A 22,184-nucleotide genomic window follows, 5' to 3' on the forward strand; every position below is an offset into this window, starting at 1 on the left:
TCCCGCTCCGGGCTTAGTTCCTATCATGCTAAATTCATGTAGCGAAGCATGTCTGTAGTCCTTGGCATCCAGCTGAAACTAATAGCATGTTGCGGCGTAATCACTGCAGTGGTGCAGCACTAATTGTGGTGAATTTTAGGTGATATAATCTATGGAGTTATTGCACTCTACCCAGTTTTCTTCTCTAATCTTATTTAACATTTTCTCATTGTATTCGAAGTATGAGAGACCCAAAATGGCTGTCCTACTGTCGTGAATTGAACTCAGTTTAAAGTGAGTATGACACCAAAAAACATGTTTATTTCATATTTCACGCGGTGTTTTATGCTCCTGGATGAAATGGACCGCTTGGATGTGTGTGGAAGCGATTGTTTTATATATTCAATTTTTGAATCCCGCGCCATGAAAATGGGTGACTTCCGGCTCCAGGTTCGAGTTGAGATACAGGGCGCTGTGACGTGTACGGTAGAGGGAGTCCTCTTTACCATCCAGCTGTACTGTTGTATGAGAAGGACCAAGGGCGTAGGTTTGGTCTCAGAGACGCTATAACAGCATAACCTGCATGTACACTTTTGGCTGGGGACGGGACATAATAATAAGACCAAACAGATTGGGTTTATTTCTCAAAAATAGCTGGTTCCCACATAGAAATGATAAAAAGTTAAAATTATTTTCATAGGGAGAAAGTCATTTTTCAAGATGCTTGCTTCATATATAGGAAACTTTTTTTGGGGGGGGGAGCATAGGCTGCAAATAAAAAAATATATATATTTTTTAACACTTTAATGCCTACAATATGACGCAATTGCCAGAGAATAACAAAATTTGACAAATAAGGTCTTAATGAAACCTTTTTTTTCAAATTCGTAAAGACAAAAAAAAAAAATAACGTGTAATAAGCGCTCTAATATCTATAACCCTAGCTAAATCCTGTTTTTTTTTTTTTTTCTCATAGAACCTGCAGATGCATGAGTTGACTTGCATCCATTTTTTTTTTTTTTTTGAGGAAAAATATTTCAAAATTCTAAATCTCAAAATCATGAAATTCTAAGTGTATCAAATGTGATACAATTGGCAAGAAAGGGTTAAATGCTTTAGAAAATAAATGCATTTTAATTATGACTAAATGCACAAAATGCACAGTTAAATTAACATTAACAGTAGAAAACATACAGGAAACCCCTCTCTAAGCAGCTTTCTACTCGAGTTTTACAGGTTAGCAAGTTCACACAGTTTAATGTTATGCTAACTTTGATGCAGGTCGGACTTTCAGTAGCAAAATTAATGGCATGTTCCCCACCTCCACAACATTGAAGTCTTATTACATTACTTACAGTGGCTGCTGCTGGCCGGAAAAAAAAAACCTAATATCCCTCCTCTTCAAAGGGGGCGGGGGAGGCGCCATATCGACATGTATTTCTGTCAGGATTGTGTGAATGTGGAGGTTCTCGTCATCAGCCAATCAAACATGCATTTGAGGGGGAAAAAATGGACCGGCACTGTTGAATAGCAAGTGAAAATGGGTATATGTAAGTCTGAACATAATGAAATTAATGCACTTCATAATGTTAGGGTCAATTCTATCCTAACAACACATGGGAAGACAATCTAAATTACCTATATACTGTAGCTGAACTCATTGTATATTGCAAATACGGTTGCTTAAAAGTTGGTGGGGACAATTTGAGCATCCTGAAAAGTTGGTAGTGTTATGTCCCTACCGTTCCTATGCGAACCTACGCCCTTGAGAAGGACTAAGGATTCAGCTGATTTTGCGGATTAATTCGTTTATTTTTCGCATCACTCCAGCCAAACGGCTGCAGAAAAAAATTTGCTGCACCCGGGAGAGGCGTGTGAACCTTTTTGGGGTTTCAAAAGGTTCCCATTCACCTGTGGATATTGGCCAAAACAAGCCCTACTACTGTGGGACCATGGGACTTACGAGGAAGTGAGGAAAACATCGTGTTTTGTATTATGTCAAATATTGGTATCATTTTAATACGTAGGTGGCTTACATTTTGTGGTTGACATGCTCCTTGTCCACTCGGCCGACGACACTGGTGGCTTATAGCACCTCCCCTTAAAGCATTATTTTTCATTATATTCGTGTTGATCATGTGGCAGCTACGCGTTCCATTAACTTAAATACTCTCCAGCTGCTTCCCCGGCGAGCTCTCCTGTCCGTAGTAGCAGGGGAACGAGCTGTAACTTGCTCTCCGCCGGGCAGGTTGCCGATCGGCCAAGACAATCGACAACCCCGCGACAGTGTGACATGATCCAGGCTAGTTTTGTGTGATTTTTTCGCTTCAAAAAGCGAAAATTAGACTTTGACACATAATTCGGTTCGGGTTAGCATGTCGGCTAGCTGTCACGCCTCTTGGGTTGTCTACATTCTCCGAAGCCGGGGGGCAGGAAAATGTCAAAAGCCTGACTAACTATGGCGGCATAATATAGCGTTCGGGAGGTGCGACAGTCAAGGTGAAGTCGACAGTTTTGACCATTATGGAGTAATTTGGCCAAATTGTTGTATATAGTCGAATCGTCTCAAAATATGATTCTAATTCGCATAATAAGGCTATGTAAGACTTTTATTTTTTTATCCTGTCTTACGCACTTTAAATCACTCCATCCAATCCATTTAAAGTGTACGCGAATGAACGTCTGTTCAAAAATGAGTCTGAAAATTACTGTACGTGGCTGTTTTTCCCCCAAATCTCCTTAAACTGGGTCAGTTTGACCAACGAAGCAAAAGGAGGATTTGATGGACTCAAAAAGTCTAAGATGTCAACATATTGACACGTGATTGATGAAGGTTGACAACAGTCAGGGAAAATGTCCCAGCTGCCTGGGCAGTTTTTCTGCGTCTGTGATGTCTTTGAGATTATCTTCCGCGAACCTGTCAATGCCCTTATCGATTACGTCTGGGTGCAAACACCTGCAAGGCTGTCAAAAAGTGGGTTATGGTAATTTTTAGGAAGTTTGATTAGATGAGAGAAAGGGAAGTTCACACTTTCATTCATTCGCCCCTTTAAGTCAAAATGGATTGGACGTCTAGCGCCATCAATGGTACTGAATGTCGAGCCTTCGCGGCTAGTCCTCTCTGTTTTAATGAACACAGCGTCCTACAGTCATGGACAAAATTATTGGCACCCCTGGAATTTAGAAAATACAGCATTTCTCACAGAAATTAATAAAAAATAAAACTAATAAATGAGGCTCCATGTACAACAAAAGAACAATTGGCTAACTCTCAAAGCAAAGGTCCGCTAGCTTAAATGCTATAAAATGCAAACATTTTTTTTTTTTTACAAAGCTCTGAACAAATTGTTCAAACACATATTCCCACAAAATAAAATGCTAAATATACTTATAAACTAAATAACGAATGCATAACAACCATTAGCTCAAACAAAAACATACCTTATGTTGGTCTTAACAGTGAGCAGCTGAATTCAGCCATGTTAGACAAGTTATGTCATATTAACTGTTGCCATTAGAGGCCAGTGTATCCACCCAAATAAATAAAATTATATTCAACACTTTCAAAACAAACCATTACAACGTCACTCTAATTCAACGAATCTTTGAAGCAGCAAAATTCGACTCAAAGCTTTTTTCTAATCGAATTACTAGAGTTAATCGATTTATTGTTGCAGCACTAGTTCGGATGCACGTTCACATTTACAAAAACAAGCGGACTATTTAAGAAAAACAACTCTAGTCTGTTTAAAAAGAGATCAAACAATGCTAGCGTGAAAGTGCCCTACAGTCATGGACAAAATTATTGGCACCCCTAGAATTTTTCCAGAAAATTCAGCATTTCTAACAGAAATTAATGCAATTACAAATGTATTCAGTATGAATATGTTTACTTCTTGGATGTGCGTTGTATAAACACAAAAAAGCTGAAGAGAAAAGCAAAAATGTACACAATTTTACACAGAATACAAAAAATGGGCTGGACCAAATTGTTGGCACCCTCAATATTTGGTTGCGCATTCTGTAGAAGAAATAACAGAAAGCAATAGTTTCCTATTACCATCAACAACTTTTCTGCACCTCTGAGATGGAATTTTGGACCACTCTTCTTTTGCAAAGTGTTCCAGGTCTTTCAGATTTGAAGGGTGCCTTCTTGCAACAGCAATTTTGAGATCTCCCTCAGTGTTCAATATGATTTAGATCCGGACTCATCGATGGCCACATTTCAGAATTGTCCAGCGCTTTGTCTCCAACCATTTCTTGGTGCTATCTGAGGTTTATTTGATTGGGTCATTGTACTGTTGGATCACCCATGACCTCTGACGCAGACCCAGATTTCTGACACTACACCCTACATTCCTGCCCAAAACATTTTGATAGTCTCCATATTTCATGACTCCTTGCACACTGTCAAGGCACCCAGTGCCAGAGGCAGCAAAACTACCCCAAAACATCGTTTAACCTCCACCATGTTTGACTATATGTGTTCTTTTCTTTGTAGGCCTCATTCTTCTGGCACTGGGCACTGGTCTTCAACCATTTCTTATGGAATGTATGGAATCATTAGTCTTGGACGAGCACTCTCTGACATTTTATCATGTAGAACAAACTCAGATAAAAAGCTTGAAAAAATAATGAATTAGTTCAAAAGTGCAAATCTTTAGCATTCAGAAACACTAAAATAAATGAATAAAAAACATTGTGGTGATCAGTAAATGTTACTTTTATGGAGCAAGTGCGGAGAAATACAGTATATATGGAATCACTCCATTCTTAGGAAAAAATATGGAATCATGAGAAACAAACAAAGAAATAACAATCAATTCAATTTCCACCACAGGTTTTCAATAGGGTTGAGATCTGGGCTATTTGCAGGCCATGACATTGACTGGATGAGTCTTTCTCCAAGGAATGCTTTAACAGTTTTAGTTCTGTGGCACGATGCATGGTCATCTTGGAAAATGACAAAAATATTTTCAATTTAAGGGATAAGAAATCTGTCTAAAATATCAATCTAAACTTGTGCATTTATTGAAGATTTAACCACAGCCATCTCCCCATTGCCTTTGCCTGACATGCAGCCCCATATCATCAAGGACTGAGGGAATTCTATTGTTTTCTTCAGGCAGTCATCTTTGTAAATCTCACTGGAACAGCACCAAACCAAAGTTCCAGCATCATCACCTTGTCCAATGCAGATTCTTGACTCTTGCCCCGGTCATTATGCTGAACTTTGGTGTCCTGTTGGAACACCCATGACAGGCCCAAAACATTTTAATAGTCTCCATATTTCATGACACTGTGCACACTGTCAAGGCACCCAGTTAATACTCATCGCACCCAGGCCTTTTTTACGTTTGTTCCACCACTGGTCTAATATGCAGCTTTTTCTGGTCTAGGTTTAGAAGGCATATAAAAATGGCACCCTGCGTGTGTCCTAACCTTCACTCTTTAGACTTACACACCGAATCCCTGCTGTTTAATCAAACCCAGGTTAAGAACCACTGGACTAAACTATAGATGTACACTTTTTTAAAATGACAAGATTTACATTGTAATTATTAAAAGAAATTACATTAACATAAAATATAGTTAGCTATAAATGATTAAATGATAATTCATTTCTCATAAAAATGAAAAACTATTGGTGTTCCACTTAACTTAAAACCCAAATAATTTTACCATTCATTATTAAATGATTCGTTTAATCAACAAGGCTTCGGCTATTCGCTGCTAATTAGTGCTTGCCATCTTTTCTCAATTGCTTCAAGTCAGAATTAATCAAAGAGTTACACATAATCGACACAAACGTGGTTCTTTGAAAGGGCAGCTGCTGATCCACCGTCGAGAGTGCCTTGAGTGTGTTGCCACGTGCCAATTTGCGAGGCGGCTAATTGAAGAAAAGGCTTAATGAGGCCTCCCACAGGATTGTATGTGGGTGCCATCCGGTAAATGGCTCAGGTTGAGAAAGACATGGTCAACAGGATCAGAGTGCTAGGCTGCCCAATTGCTACTAGAGGACTAAGCCACCACTGACTTCCTTTGAGGTCCATATTTTTTTTCTGTTGCATTTATATTTTATTTGACAACACTGTAATTTCATTCTATTGTTTTTTGTTTTGTTTTTTTCTTCTTTTTACCTCTGCCCCCCCAAACAAAATAGCAAAGTGTTTGTACAAACAAATTTACACATTTAAGTGACGAAAATAAAAAATAAATTATTATTATTAATAGATTATGAATCAATTAGGGCTGCAGCTACCGATTATTAAGACAACCGATCTATCAATTAGTTCGAGTAATTGGATGACAAACATTTAATGTGTTATAGAATAAATTTTAGGATATGTAAAACTGAGTGTTTATATGCTTGCAATAATTAGCTTGCTAAGATTACTTTCATAAGAGCATTAATTGCAAATACAAAATAAAATGGTTTCTTAAAACTATGCAAAATGGCACTTTAATTTCGCAACAGCAATAAATGCATTTAAAAATAAATAAAAACACTTCAGATTAGCCTCAAACAATATAAGAAAAATAATGAGGTTGGAGGTAAACAAAAACCAAAAAAAAAGGCTAACTTCCATTGCAAAAGTCCGCTAGCTTAAATGCTATTAAATGCTACTTTTTTTTTTTTTTTTTTTTTTAAACAATGCTCAACAATTAAATTTAAACAATTTAAACAATGTTCAAACATATATTCTCACATAAAAACTGCTAAATATACTTCTAAACTAAATAACAATAACCTGGTCTTAACGGAGAGCAGCTGAATTCAGTGATGTTCGACGAATTAGGGCATATTCACTGTCGCCACAAGAGAGTAGTGTATCCATCCAATTCAATAAGACTAAACGTAACACGTCCAAAAAATTCATGACAACGCCACGATAATTAAACAACAACAACAAAAAAACTGGCTAACTTGCATTGCAAAAGTCTGCTAGCTTAAATGCTATTAAATGCTAATGTTTTTTGTTTTTTTTACAATGCTCTTGACAAATTGTTCAAACTCATATTCACACATAAAAACTGCTAAATATAATTCAAAACTAAATAACAATAACCTGGTCTTAACAGACAGCAGCTAAATTCAGCGATGTTGGACGAATTAGGGCATATTCACTGTCGCCACTAGAGGGTAGTGTATCCATCCAAATCAATAAGACTAAACGTTAACACGTTCAAAAAAATCATGACAACGCCACGATAATTAAACAACAACCAAAAAAAAAAAAAAAAAATTGGCTAACTTGCATAACAAAAGTCCGCTAGCTTAAATGCTATTAAATACTAAGGTTTTTTTTGTTTGTTTGTTTTTTTACAATGCCCTTGACAAATCGTTCAAACACATTTTACCACATTAAAAACTACTAAATATACTTCTGAACTCAATAACAATAATCTGGTTTTAACAGAGAGCAGCTGAATTCAGCCATGTTAGACGAGTTATGGCATATTCACTGTTGTCACTAGAGGGCAGTGTATCCATCCAAATCAATAAGAGTAAACGTAACACGTTCATAAAAATCATGACAACGCCACTCCAATTAAACGGCTCTTCGACGAAGCAAAATTTGATTCAAAGTTTTTTTCTAATCGAATTACTCGAGTTAATCGGTTAATCGTTGCAGTACTAGAATCAATTGTTTTTCTTATTGAAATGTTTTTTTTGTTTGTTTTGCAAACACGTTTTTAACACATTTTAAAAGCTAAAATATATGAAGAAAAAATGCCAATTTAAATAACATTTTATAAGATAGTAGTTTGTAAAATTTTTACAATTTTTCTTCAATAAAGTTCTGTTTTTCCAGAAATAAAAGGTAAACTACTATCACTGAAGACTAACATCATATCATACATACTAACTATCATTGAAATAATATTTACAATAATATTTACACTTATATTAAGCTAAAGTCAGAATATGGTAAGATTAAAGTTCAATTTTTACAAATGTGATTTTTTTATTAGGGCTGTCAAACGATTAAAATTTTTAATCGAGTTAATAACAGCTTAAAAATTAATTGTAATTAATCGCAATTCAAACCATCTATGAAATATGCCATATTTTTTGGTAAAATATTGTTGGAATGGAAAGATAAGACACAAGACGGATATATACATTCAACATACGGTACATAAGTACTGTATTTGTTTATTATGACAATAAAAAAAACAAGATGGCATTAACATTATTAACATTCTCTTAAAGCGATCAATGGATGGAAAACTTGTAGTTCTTAAAAGATAAATGTTAGTACAAGTTATAGAAATGTTATATTAAAACCCCTCTTAATGTTTCCGTTTTATTAAAATTTAAAAATAAAACTAAATTAAAAAAAATAAACTAGTAGCTCGCCATTGTTGATGTCAATAATTACACCATGCTCACTCCCCAAACCCATAAAATAATGTGGACCCAAGCGCCAGCAGAGAGCGCCAAAGAACAAGTAACAAGCGGACATTACACTGCTGTCATTTTAATTTGTTTGAGCGGGGCATGTGCGTTAAATTGCGTCAAATATTTTAACGTGATTAATTTAAAAAATTAATTACTGCCCGTTAACGCGATAATTTTGACAGGCCTATTTTTTATGTGAGCATTTTTTTTTTTTATCGTCGCAGCCTTGCACATCTTATTGAAATTGGCAATTTGCCTGGCTTGTGAGCCTCTCATTTCTCCATTTGACAACCGCAGATCAAACAGGAGAGGTCTCAAATAAATGGCAGGGTTTCGAAGTTGGATCAATTCCATCCAAGTGAGGTTCCTCGCTGGGGAAACAAAAGACCGTGGCTGTCGACACGGCTCAAGTCACTCGTGCATCTCTGTGTCCTTCAAGGGAACATCTTTCCACTTTTTTTTTTATTCCTGAAGCGAACAGGTGTTGCTGCAGCGGCAGTTCACCGAGAGGTTTGCTTGATGTGCGTCACTGTGTGAGAATACTGTAGATTATTTTGTGTGTGTGTGTGTACGCTTTCATTCTCACTGCATCCCTGCAGATTCAGACTTCTTTACATGCTTTGATGCGATTTATGGCCCAGCGTGTAGACCGCAACGAGGCTCGGAGTCCATTACATCTATCCATCTATCTATCTAGCTGTCTAGCTATCTTTGTCTCTCATAGGAATATACAGTGGTACCTGGACATATGATCGCTTCGAAACACAATCTTTTCGACATCCAATGTAAAATTTCGACTCGCCATTGGTTTCTACATCCGACGACATGCTCGAAATACGATGATTTATGACAGCGCCCATAGACTTCCCTCTCAGTTGGCAAGACAACTCCAACAAACATTGCGCAACGCCTTCCAGTTGGAGGCCGACCGAGGTACAACTGAGTGGGCTTTTACTGTGATAAACTCAAACACATGCTGCGTTGAAACGCCGGATTTAGGTGGAAAGAAGATGAATGTTTTACTGTGTACAAGCAGGCAGGATTGTCTCAAGAGTGATTTGGTCGAGGATTCAAGGTAATTATTATATAAAAGAGCCCCATGCATGCACTTTTAACTTAAAAAGCTTTGTTTTGTGATGGCCGCCACTTAGTAGCGTAATTTAGCTTGAAATATTTACGTAAAATGAATGATAACCGCTCGGTTTTTTACTTTTAACCAAAAATCTAGACTAGAAATTAATATAGAAAAATAAAAATTCCAGTGATGTTCATATTTATTTACAGAATTTTCAACTTAAAAAGCTCTTTGCTTTGTGATGGCCGCCATGTTGTATTCATACACAGTAGCATAAGTTTACATTCAAATGATAAGGTAATTTTCGGCCAACTGCCCATTACTGCGTCCGTACAAAAAAAAATAAAAATCACCTTTTACTTGTTTTATTTTATGTAACACTTCAATCTAAAAAACGACGAGGGCCAGATAGCTGGCAAGGCGTGCCTCCATGTTGAGGCAATAGTAACATTGGAATTTGAGTAGTCATTATATATGAAAAAATGCAAATTTTGCTTTTGTTGAGTAAAATTAAAGATGATTCTGCATGCTTTCCTCAGGTTTCTGATGTGTAAATTGAGTGATTTATAAGCTATTGAAAACGTGCACTATATATAAAGAAATGTTGCTATTTTGGGCAAAAACTTATATGATATGTTAAGTATTGCCATTGATCCTGAAAATATAGGTGACTACGCATTTGGTGATTTTTGTGCATCTGGTGATTTTTGTGCATCTTGTATATAATTTGAGAATTTTATAGCCATTTTAAGTTTTGTTATACGTGTATAAAAAAATAATGAAATGGTATTTTATTAGGGAACGACTTGAAATTTTATGATCTCGCTGCTCATGGAGACTCATATATGCCAAAGGGAGGTGCCTGTTTTTGTTTTAGGTCGCTAGCGGTTTTTGTTTTGAAAATATTTGATGATAATAGGCCCCTTACGGATCAGCCCAGAGCCCCGTGTCCCGTCAACTGATAGTGAAGTCTATGCAGCGCTGCATAATCTTTTTTTTCCCGCAAGACGGACGCAAGGCGGATTTTCATGTGAGAGAAATCAACAATGGTTCCAAGAATATTAGCGCAGCTTCATGAGGTTTTTAATCATTTATTTCAGAACTTGTGCAACACAACATGCCTACTGTCCACCGCAGCTGAACATGAAAAGTGAAAATAAAAAGTTGTCTCTCACTCTTGTCAAGTCAGCCTCGCGGTGCGTTCACGTACACCACGCAAAACACATCCGCCACACTAGAACCCGATTTGTTACATTATTACCGATATCAATATTATTACTATTATAAGTTTATTATTCCGATTTTTTTTTTATAATTTATTTGTTTTGCTCTTTGTAACTGCTATTTGCAATACTCCCAGCAGCATTTATTAAGGATTTAGCTTAGGTTTTCAGGCTGTGGAATGAATTAATGGAATTATAATGTTTTGTTAGGGGAAAATCCTGCTTGACATACAACCATTTCTACTTACAAACAAGGTCTTAGAACGAATTAACTTTGTATGTAGAGGTCCCCCTTTATGTATGCAAATTAAAAATGTAAATGAATGTAAAATCCAAGTAAAAAATTGAAACTCTTAAAAATATGACTTAAAAAAGAAGAAACTGAAGAAAATGTTGAAAATAAATAAAAATTTAATAAAAAAAAAAAGAAGGAAGGAAGAAAATAAATTAAGTAGGGCCGTCAAAATGAACGAGTTAACGGGCGGTAATTAATTTTTTAAATTAATCACGTTAAAATATTTAACACAATTAACGCATGCGCGGAACGACCCACTCAAGCATTGCCGCGAACAGACTATAATGGCGCCATTTGAGGTATTTTGAGAGCCAAGTGCAGAGACAAGCAAGTGGAGTGGACGCAGGTGTTACCGGCACCCACCAAGGTGGCCGCTGTTATTTTCAATGTGGCCGACATTGTCAGATTGAGCAGTGAGGAAGAAAGTGGTCGAGCGAGAGAGGGAGCGAGACAGTAGAGAAAGTGCGCAGTTAGCGCAGGCTTAAGTGCTGCGTCCCCCACATGCTTTTGTTTTGTTAATAACAGTACCCACAAAAAGCCATCCAACGCCTCTCGGTGTTTACATGTACGCCGCCGTCTTCCTCAGAAGGAAATCGGACGAACCGAGCCAACCGACGACAACGACCCAACATGAATCGCCGGTCCATAGCACCGCCAATTATCAAGAAGGGCGAATTGGTAACGCAGGCATTTATTGGAGCCGCGCTATTTAATAGAAGAAGCAGTGGCATCTCTTCCACAACTGTTAAAACCATTGCGGCAAGCGGCATGGGGGAGAATAACTGGATCTTTTTCTTAACACCATGTATTGTCCTCAACGCAGAGTATACCATTTGTAGCAACCACTTTGACTCATGGTTGCTCAAATTCCCATCATGCATTTGGGCAGTTAAGAACATTTAAGTCACTACAGTATCATTTAGTGAAAGCACAACAAAAATAATATTCTTATCTCTCCAAAATAAAATAATGTTCACAAAAAGAAAAGCGCTCAATGCAAAGAGATCTGGCATTCCCAATCAAAATAGCTATGCAAAATAATACTCTATTCAAACATTAAGTTTAGCTCAACAAATACACTAGATGGCAATATTTAGTCACAATATACAAACGATCAAAATTACTATAACTTGTACTCACATTTATCTTTTAAGAATTACAAGTCTTTCTATCCGTGGATCCCTTTCACAGAAAGAATGTTAATGTTAATGCTGTCTTGTGGATTTATTGTTATAGTAAACAAATACAGTACTTTTGTACAGTATGTTGAATGTATATATCCGTCTTGTCTTATCTTTCCATTCCAACAATAATTTACAGAAAAATATGGCATATTATAGAGATGGTTTGAATTGTGATTAATTGCGATTAATTACGATTAATTAATTTTTAAGCTGTGATTAACTCGATTAAAAATTTTAATCGTTTGACAGCCTTAAAATTAAGTAAAAAAAAAAAAAAAAAAAGTTAAAACATTTTTTGAAAATAAACCAAAAAAATAAAGAGTAGGAATTTGTTAATACATATATTTTCTTTCTTTTCACAAAAAGAATAAAGTAAATGCAGAATGGGAAAGTTTAAAAATAAATAAATAACAGTAATTCAGGGGTGTCACAAGTTTATACTTTGAAAATTCCCACTCCCCTGTCTTACCACGTTACAGCAATAAAATAACGAGCCGATGCAGTTTCACCAATAACGCGGAAAAATGATCAAATCGGCCATGCGAGGACTGCGCCTTTGTCTACCGCTCTTACTCGGACTGACATTTCTTCCAGGATTGTTTCATTCTGGACGGCGGTGCAATTGCGGCAGCTCGCTAGGTCCAAGTGGGCGAGCTCACTCATCGCGTCAACTCTCATTTGTTTCTTCTGCTTTTCAGCCCGTGGCCAGGAACCTGCGAGGAGCGTCCCACGCAGCCCAGGTCTCAGATCAACTTATATTCTGACGCCAGGAAGCCTCACTGGTACGACAAATTTGTTTGCAATTTGCTTTTCACGCACTATCTATTGTAATTAGTGGGAAGCGCAATCTTTTGAAATGATAATTTCACAAATGTGTATATCCGAGATATAAGTGAGGCCAGTCAAGTCAGGCTTAGAGTTTGAAATAAGGTATGGTTTTAAACGAGGGATGCACACCAGACTCCCTGCTTCAAACTGTTTGAGTTGGTTTCCATATTAAGGGTTTTAATTAGCATTCAAAACTCCGACCAAGCATTTAGCATTTAAAAGTTAGGGTTTCAAAGCAGAATGGATTGCACGTCTACTCTTGATGAACTCATTGAAATTCACAGCAGAGAATGATTGAACGCTACACAACTGGGTGCCTATCATCATCTTTGGGAAGGGCGATAAGCACTCCTTTTTTTTTAAGCGGTGTGGGTAGCAGGCGGCCATCTTGGGTAGGTTGACTCAGTGGCGGAACAAATGTGTAGAGGCCCCGGGTGCAATGAGTATAAACGGGACCCCCTTAGTGGATCGCCGTAGAGGGGGTAGGTGGTGGGGGCAGGGTTGGGGTGCTAGTGGATAATTATTCGCGGGCCTTTCAAGACGATCGTCCAGGGTGTGGGTGTGTAGAGGCTGGCAAAGATATTTTAACACTTAAAAAACTACTGTATATTACAGCGCCGCACATCATCTTACCTTTCTGTTTGACCCTCCTCTTGCCCAGCCACACCCACTTTATGCCTGAAAACTGGGCCCCTTAGCACTGGAAGTCCCTTTTTTTTTTTTTTTTTTTAAGCTATAAAGAAATACCAGAAAGGTGTCAAATAACCCCAAAACCAAACTTAATACTTGGCCACCCAAACAAGCAATAAATAAGCCTAGGTGGGAAGTGTGGGTTTCATTCTGGATAGCTGCAATTAGCATCTTGAATATTTGCAAATCCAGACTTGTTAACTCCTGAGTTAGTGTAAAAATGATGAGAGGGCTATGTGGCATAAAACTACGACTAGCATCCATAACTGTAGCTAAACTAGAGTGTCTACATTTTAGAAAATTTAGTGTTAGAACATCTGGCACAAATCCCATCAAGCACCTTTACTTTGTCTTGACAAGTCCAACATTCAGTTGAACTTTCCACAGCAGCTCAAACAGTTGTTTTGTCACGGCAAACACAAGCTTCACTATACAATATATACAGTAGGCAAACTGCAGCTTATGGAATATGTAAAAAGGTTGTCCGCCCGACTGCCTGCCTGAGCGGTCCACTGTCTAGCAAAGCCAAGGCAGCGCTGCCCTGCAAACACTCAGCATGCCAATTGGAGCAATCAAACCCTGTGGTTTTGCGCGTGTGAATGGGAATGACTAATGACGACCATAGTGCTCACAAAAGATATGCTGATTAGGGTCAGATGATCCTTCTCTGACAAAAGTGATTTATATCAACTGATCCACCCTTGGTAGTTTTAGTGTTAGGCCCCTTTTCCACAGAGCTGGAACTGGTGCTCATTCAGTGCTCATGTTTGGGTTAGCACCGGTTGTTTCTGTTTGGAGCACCCAAGCACGAGCAAAAGCCCCTGAAAATGGGTGCTCAGCAGGCAGACGAGAGCCAGTGAAGGGCTAGCTACTTCAGGGGGCTGGGGGCGGGTTCATCGACAGTATTTCTTTTTCCACGTTGCATTTCCCACGGACTCGACGGTATGGTTTACGTATTGACGTATTCTGTTGACGCATGACGTGGCCCCAATTTGGATCCTTTGCACATGGAAAGCCAATTGGTGTTTGGGAAGCACACAAAACGGACCAACAAAGCACCAGCACCGAATGAGCACGCTCATCATTGGGGTGGAAAAGGGGTATTAGAGGCACCCTGGCTGTGGTCGTACAACCAGTACCCCCTAAGTTCCGCCCCTGGGTCGACCTTTAGATGCTCTGGAAAAATTATCCATACCACTGTCCAATTGGTACAGTTGTGGTCAAAAGTTTACATACACTTGTGAAGAACATAATGTCATGGCTCTCTTGAGTTTCCAGTTATTTCTACAGCTCTGATTTTTCTCTGATAGAGTGATTGGAACAGATACTTCTTTGTCACAAAAAACATTCATGAAGTTTGGTTCTTTTATGACTTTATTATGGGTGAACAGAAAAAAGTGATCAAATCTGCTGGGTCAAAAATATACATACAGAAGTGCTAATATTTGGTAACATATCCCTTGGCCATTTTCACTTCAATTAGGCGCTTTTGGTAGCCATCCACAAGCTTCTGGCAAGCTTCTGGTTGAATCTTCGACCACTCCTCTTGACAGAATTGGTGCAGTTCAGTTAAATTTGATGGCTTTCTGACATGGACTTGTTTCTTCAGCATTGTCCACAAGTTCTCAATGGGGTTTAAGTCAGGACTTTGGGAAGGCCATTCGAAAACCTTAATTCTAGCCTGATTTAGCCATTCCATTACCACTTTTGATATGTGTTTGGGGTCATTGTCCTGTTGGAACACCCAACTGCACCCAAGACCCAATCTTCGGGCTGATGACGTTAGGTTATCTTGAAGAATTTGAAGGTAATCCTTCTTCATTATCCCTTTACTCTCTGTAAAACACCAGTTCCATTGGCAGCAAAACAGCCCCACAGCATAATACTACCACCACCGTGCTTGACAGTAGGCATGGTGTACTTTGGGTTAAAGGCCTCACCTTTTCTCCTCCAAACATATTGCTGGGCATTGTGGCCAAACAGCTCGATTTTTGTTTCGTCTGACCACAGAACTTTCCTCCTGAAGGTCTTATCTTTGTCCATGTGATCAGCAGCAAACTTCAGTCGAGCCTTAAGGTGCCGCTTTTGGAGCAAGGGCTTCCTTCTTGCACGGCAGCCTCTCAGTCCATGGAGATGCAAAACACGCTTGACTGTGAACACTGACACCTGTGTTCCAGCAGCTTCTAATTCTTGGCAGATCTGCTTTTTGGTGATTCTCGGTTGAATCTTCACCCTCCTGACCAATTTTCTCTCAGCAGCAGGTGATAGCTTGCGTTTTCTTCCTGATTGTGGCAGTGACAAAACAGTGCCATGCACTTTATACTTACAAACAATTGTTTGCACTGTTGCTCTTGTGACCTGCAGCTGCTTTGAAATGGCTCCAGGTGACTTTCCTGACTTGTTCAAGTCAATGATTTTTCAAGTCAATAATCACTCACAAGAAATTACTAATTCGTGTTGCTGTATGTATATTTTTGACCCAGCAGATTTGATCACTTTTTCTGTTAACCCATAATAAAGTCATAAAAGAACCAAACTTCATGAATGTTTTTTGTGACAAAGAAGCATCTGTTCCAATCACTCTATCGGAGAAAAATCAGAGTTGTAGAAATAACTGGAAAATCAAGAGAGCCATGACATTATGTTCTTCACAAGTGTATGTAAACGTTTGACCACAACTGTACCTACAAGTTCATCTTGTTCATGTGCTTTTACTGTCGTATAACAAAAGATGGCAAACATGGACTTCATTTTGGATTGTTGCATGGGTAAAACTGCAAAAGACCTATTCATTCATCTACCACAACAAGAGAATGTATCGTAATGCATAGAGTAAGTTTTTGTTTTTAACTGAACATTTCGGCAGACACTTGGTTAAAAAAATAAGAGTTTTATAAACCTATATACTAAGGTAAAACTTTCTTACATAAAACGTTTCTTACCATTCACAACTTCTTGTTTGCGTGACGCTATTTTGAAAAGTAATGGGTTCACCTATCTCGGAAACTCAGGTATCATAATAAAATCCCAGTTCTCCAGAAGAAAATTACGACTTGAGGGGACGTTCACATGCAATTTTCCACTGGTGAAGTGGCCATTATCACAATTATGACACCACATGAAGGCAGCAGAAATCTGAAAGAGTATGTTTTGTGCAGCATTGCCATGTTATTTCTTAGTATTCTCCAATACCAATGACGTCATACATTGTTACTGATACTGGTATCCGGGAAATAATAGTTTAAAATAAGTCTAATACCAGTGTACAACCAATGTAGGGTGTCAGGCACATACGGTAATAGTTTCAAACAAAGAAAAGAGTATTTAGCCAGGGTTCGTTTTCTCAGGTTGCTTTCACAGTAGCACTGTTTGGACCAGATTTCTCTTTCTCAGATAGTCTGCTTGGTTTTGTCAATGTGAACGCGCATCCGAACACCAGTTCGGACCAAACAAACGAACTCTGGTCCGCTCAAAATCATGGGTCTTGGTCCGCGGAGTAGTGGGAAATTAACAGAATTTAATTTCATTTTCCAACATGAAAATCAACAGCAAAGGCTAAATTATTTGTAGTAAATTTGAAGAAATTAAATGGGAATTCACTTAGCTAGGTTTATACTGCAGGTCTTAATACACAATTCCGATTTTTTTGTCATGTTATTTTGGTGTGCCCGTTCAGACTTCCTTTGTCCATTGAGCCCGTTCAAGTATTACGCATACGCACTAATTCGGAGTCCGACACACGCTGGGCAAACTAAATCGCATGCGCAGAAGCATCAAAACAAATAACTATGCACTGTGCGTGCATGTTGCACACACATTAGCGTTATGTGTGTGTGTCAGATTGCCACGACTCTGCCTTGTAAGCAATACTGAAATATTGCTCATTTGGCGCACAGTAAGAAACCGAGCATTAGAGATCAGACTTATCCTTTTCTTCATTTTATTTATTTTTTTATGACTGTGTTCAAGCCCGCCTCCTGCATAGTAAAAGTTAGGAACTAACGCTAATGAACAGCAACATTGCTGCTGTCTTGCATGCCGCTCTCGCTCTTTGCTGACGTAATTGCCATAAGCGGATTTTAAGGGGGGGGAAGGCCCCCCTCCTGGTGGCTGAAAGGTGTCATTGCATGTTATTGACTTTCCTATATATATACAAATTGTAAAGCAATAAAACTGCAACAAAAATGAATGAAATGAACAAAAAAAAATATATTTTTATAATGGGTCAAAATTATATTTTGAACAAATCATGGGACTAGCACCTTAGACGGTAATTTGCTTTGCATATAATTTTCATTAAAAAAAATAATATTAGGGGAGAGCAATTTTATTTTTCAAATGTTTTTTTTTCTTTGATTGAAAATATTTATATTTTTTTACCGAAGCAATTTTTTGAGGGATTGTATGATTAAGACACAAATGTCCTACCCTTAATATGGCCCAATCACAAAATGGATTGCTTCAATCAAACAAAATGAAAAAAAAAAGTTTTTAAATGCACATTTTTCAATCTCAAATATTTTTTCGCATTCAAAAACTTTTTTCATGATTGAAATTTTTCTTTTATTGATTGAAATTATTTTTTTTTTTTTAAATATATATTTTTTCAAATCAACTTATTTTTAGATTTGAATAATAAAGACAAAAATGTCCTAGCCAAAATGTGGCCCAAACACAAATCAACATTACTTCAATCAAAAAAGTTGCTTCAATCAAAAAAAAAAACAAAACAAAAAAAAAAATAAAAAAAAAATAATAATAAAATTACTAAAATAAGAAAAATAGCTTTCACATGCATTTTTTTGTTTTCTAGTTTCAAATTTATTTTTACATTCAAACACATTTTTCTTTAATTTTCTTTATTGAAGTGATTTTTTTTTTTTTTTTGGGTTGAAAATATATATTTTGATTGAAGCAACTTTTTTTGATTGAATAATAAAGACACAAATCTACCTCCATAAGGCTCCGCTCAGGGGAAACCATTTTTGACAGTGGTAACTACACTGGCACGACACCGATGGGCATACCATATTCAATGGATGATGATCTTGGTGAAAAGTATTGTCTAAGCAGCCTGATTTAGAATTCCCAAGAATGATGGGAAACAAAAACGCTCATTGTCAACTTATTATTATAAATATTCTTGTTAGTTAATTTTATTGCTGACACTGCGTTTCGGGCTAGTCAACATGTAGTGCCCCCCTTGCCCCAAAAGTCAAACTCCGCCTATGGTAATTGCCGCATGAATTCCGATTTGGAAGACCTGACAGTTCAGACCACCGTCACATTCTTGAAAAATGTGGCCCAGATTGGATCTAAACCACATACGAAAGCAACCCAGATCGGATTTGAAATGGTCCGCTTCAATGCGACTTGTCACGTTCAGGCCGTCGAGTTAATGCCTCACTCGAGTCAGAAAAACATGAAAAATCGGATTCTTGCATTCGGACCTGCAGTATGAACCGAGCCTTAAATATCAGCTTGCTAGCTTAGCGAGGTTGGTTTCAAATTTGAAAAAAAAATGGCTTTATAATTAAATTCTAAAGAATTCGGTGACAGCACATGTAAAACTCGTGGGGTTTGGTACCTTTAGAAAGGTTAAGAACCACTGTGTTAGAATTTCAAAAGGATTTAGGGTTTTTAATCAAGGTTTCAAGAAGCAATATGCTTCAATGACTACTGACTGATGCAGACCTTTGTCAAGGAGACTCATGCATTCGGAAGAACAGGGCTTTTTTCCCAAAGCATTCAAATCCTCTATTGTCACACCACTAAAACCAGTATTACCACTCGAGTCCTCGTGCCTTGTAACTGGACATTTCACATCACTTTAATCTTTCCTAATAGCTGTTTTATTCACCACAAATCCCTTATGAGATTTTCTCTTCTTCTTTTTTCCCCTCTCTAATGCCGCCTTTGGCATAAACAGTGTGACTAGAAATAGGACTCAGTGACTCACAGATTAGTTTGATGCTCAGAATGCTAACTTGGAACGCTCAAACGGGGACAGAAAGGAAGGGAATAACAGCGACGACAGACACAATCTGTGCTAGACGGACACAATATTAGGAATGCTTGCACAATGGAATGCAGAAAACGGCTAAAAATCAATATATCGTTTTAAAAAACATGCAACTGTTTAAAATAAAGAACCAACAATAATGCGACCCATAATGGATCAATTCTGCAGAAATTCTTGCAGAAAGTCACTCCAACACACAGTCGCTTGCACACGAAGCTCATCCAAGGGCCTCCGTCATCCTGTTCATTGCTGTAATCGTCACGGTAACGGATGTTCTCGCACTTGCCAAGGCTATTCTCTTCTGTCAGGGCTAAACTGGAGTCAGACACACAAAACGTATTCAATATGCTTATGCGCGTAGTAAAGAAACTTTTATCGACAATTGAATGTTCTTTAATAGATGTTCTCGAATGGATTAAGATGACAATCCAGTTTTACATTGCGGTTTATATGTAAAAGGAGAATATTGATATTGTTGGCCTTTAAAAAAATGGAAAAACTAATTTCAAGATCCTCTCAAATCTTACACTCTATTTCAGTGGTTCTTAAACTGGGTTCCGCAAAGGTTAAGACACACAGGGCCCTATTTTCATATGCTGCAAAGTGATGTTTTAGACTGGGTTTTGCACTGGTTTGGTCTCAATTTATGGGCTTTATTCCGCTCTTTCAACTGTTAGCCCTCCATCTAATGAGAAGACAAGCTGGTTTGCTCAGTGAAAGGTTGTCTCACACTTGGTATGAGGAACTATAACAGGCAGCGTGGACTGTGCAGATATTCAAAAAAATATATTTGCCTCATTTTACGCCATGAAAATAGGAAAGATGCAAGGATGCGACAATAAAATGAGGCTGTCGACATGAAGGCAACAAAAGGAACCGTGAGAAATCAAGAGTTTCATATAATTTTCCATTGTGGAAATCACAGCAAAAGGCAAAATTATTTGTCAATTGGAAACTTGAACAGGAAATCCTTAGATAGTAGCTCGCTAGCTTAGCTATATCAGTTCTGAATGTGAAAAAAAAAATAGCTTTTTATTAAATTCGAAAGGGATTGATGAATGCACATGCGAACCTCGTGGGGTTCAGTACCTTTAAGAACCGCTGCTCTATATGTACAGTGGTATGAAAAAGTATCTGAACCTTTTTGAATTTCTCACATTTCTGCATAAAATCACCATCAAATGTGATCCGATCTTTGTCAAAATCCGATCTTTGTCAAAATCACACAGATGAAAATACAGTGTCTGCTTTAACTAACATATATAGGTTTTCATATTTCAATGAGGACAGCATGCAAACAATGACAGAAGGGGGAAAATAAGTAAGTGAACCCTCTGCCTAAGGAGACCTAAAGAGCAATTGAAACCAATTTTTACCAAACATTTTAAGTCAGGTGTGTGCCCACTCACTGATGAGGGGTTTAAAGCTGCCCTGCCCACTATAAAACACACACCTGGTAAGAAATGTCTTAATGAGAAGCAATGCCTTATGTGCTTCATGGCTCGGTCAAAAGAGCTGTCTGAAGACCTGCCATCAAGGATTGTTGATTTGTATAAAGCTAGAAAAGCATACACAACCATCTCTAAAAGCCTGGATGTTCATCAGTCCACAGTCAGAGAAGTTGTCTACAAATGAAGAGAGTTTGGCACTGTTGCTTCTCTCCCAACGAGTGGCCGTCATCCAATGATGACACCAAGAGTTCAGCGCGGAATAATCAGAGAGGTAAAAAAGAACCCTAGAGTGTCTGCTAAAGATTTACAGAAATCACTGGCAAAGTCCAATATCTTTGTGCACACATCAACTATATGTAAAACTATGGCTGAGAATGGTGTTCATGGGAGGACTCCACGGAGGAAGCCATTGCTGTCTAAAAAAAAAAATTGCTCGTATAATGTTCACAAAAAGGCACTTGGACACTCCACCGAAGTTTTGGCAAAATATTTTGTGGACTGATGAAACCAAAGTTGAATTGTTTGCGAGTAACACACAACGTCATGTGTGGAGGAAAAATGGAACAGCTCACCAACATCTACACCTCATCCCCACTGTGAGGCATGGTGGAGAGAGCATCATGATTTGGGGCTGTTTTGCTGCCTCGGGGCCTGGACAGCTAGCAATCATTAATGGAAGAATGAATTCAAAAGTTTATCAGGATGTTTTGCTGAAAACCTGAGGCTGTCTGTCTGACAGTTGAAGCTAAAAAAAAAAGGATGGATGCTGCAACAAGACAATGATTCAAAACACAGAAGTAAATCAACTTCAGAATGGTTTCAGATAAACAAAATCCACGTTCTGGAGTGGCCAAGTCAAAGTCCAGACATGAACCCCAATTGAGATGCTGTGGCATGACCTAAAGACAGCGATTCATGCCAGACATCCCAGAAATCTGACTGATTAGTTTTCTAGAGAAGAATGGGCCAAGATTAGTCCTGATCGATGTGCCGGACTGATCTGCAGCTGCAGGAAGCGTCTGGTTGTTGT

General features: G+C 38.0%; 1 protein-coding gene across 1 annotated transcript in view; it reads left to right on the forward strand.

Moving 5' to 3' along the window:
• The window catches only part of lingo2 (leucine rich repeat and Ig domain containing 2), a 500,513-nt gene that overhangs the window by 193,256 nt on the left and 285,073 nt on the right, over positions 1–22,184 (forward strand). The window contains exon 3 of the mRNA XM_057849645.1: positions 12,862–12,945. The gene's annotated coding sequence lies outside the window, so the exon portion shown is untranslated. The remainder of the gene's footprint in view (positions 1–12,861; positions 12,946–22,184) is intronic.

The sequence above is a fragment of the Corythoichthys intestinalis genome, chromosome 11, assembly GCF_030265065.1.
Source record: "Corythoichthys intestinalis isolate RoL2023-P3 chromosome 11, ASM3026506v1, whole genome shotgun sequence".
Taxonomy (NCBI): Eukaryota; Metazoa; Chordata; class Actinopteri; order Syngnathiformes; family Syngnathidae; genus Corythoichthys; species Corythoichthys intestinalis.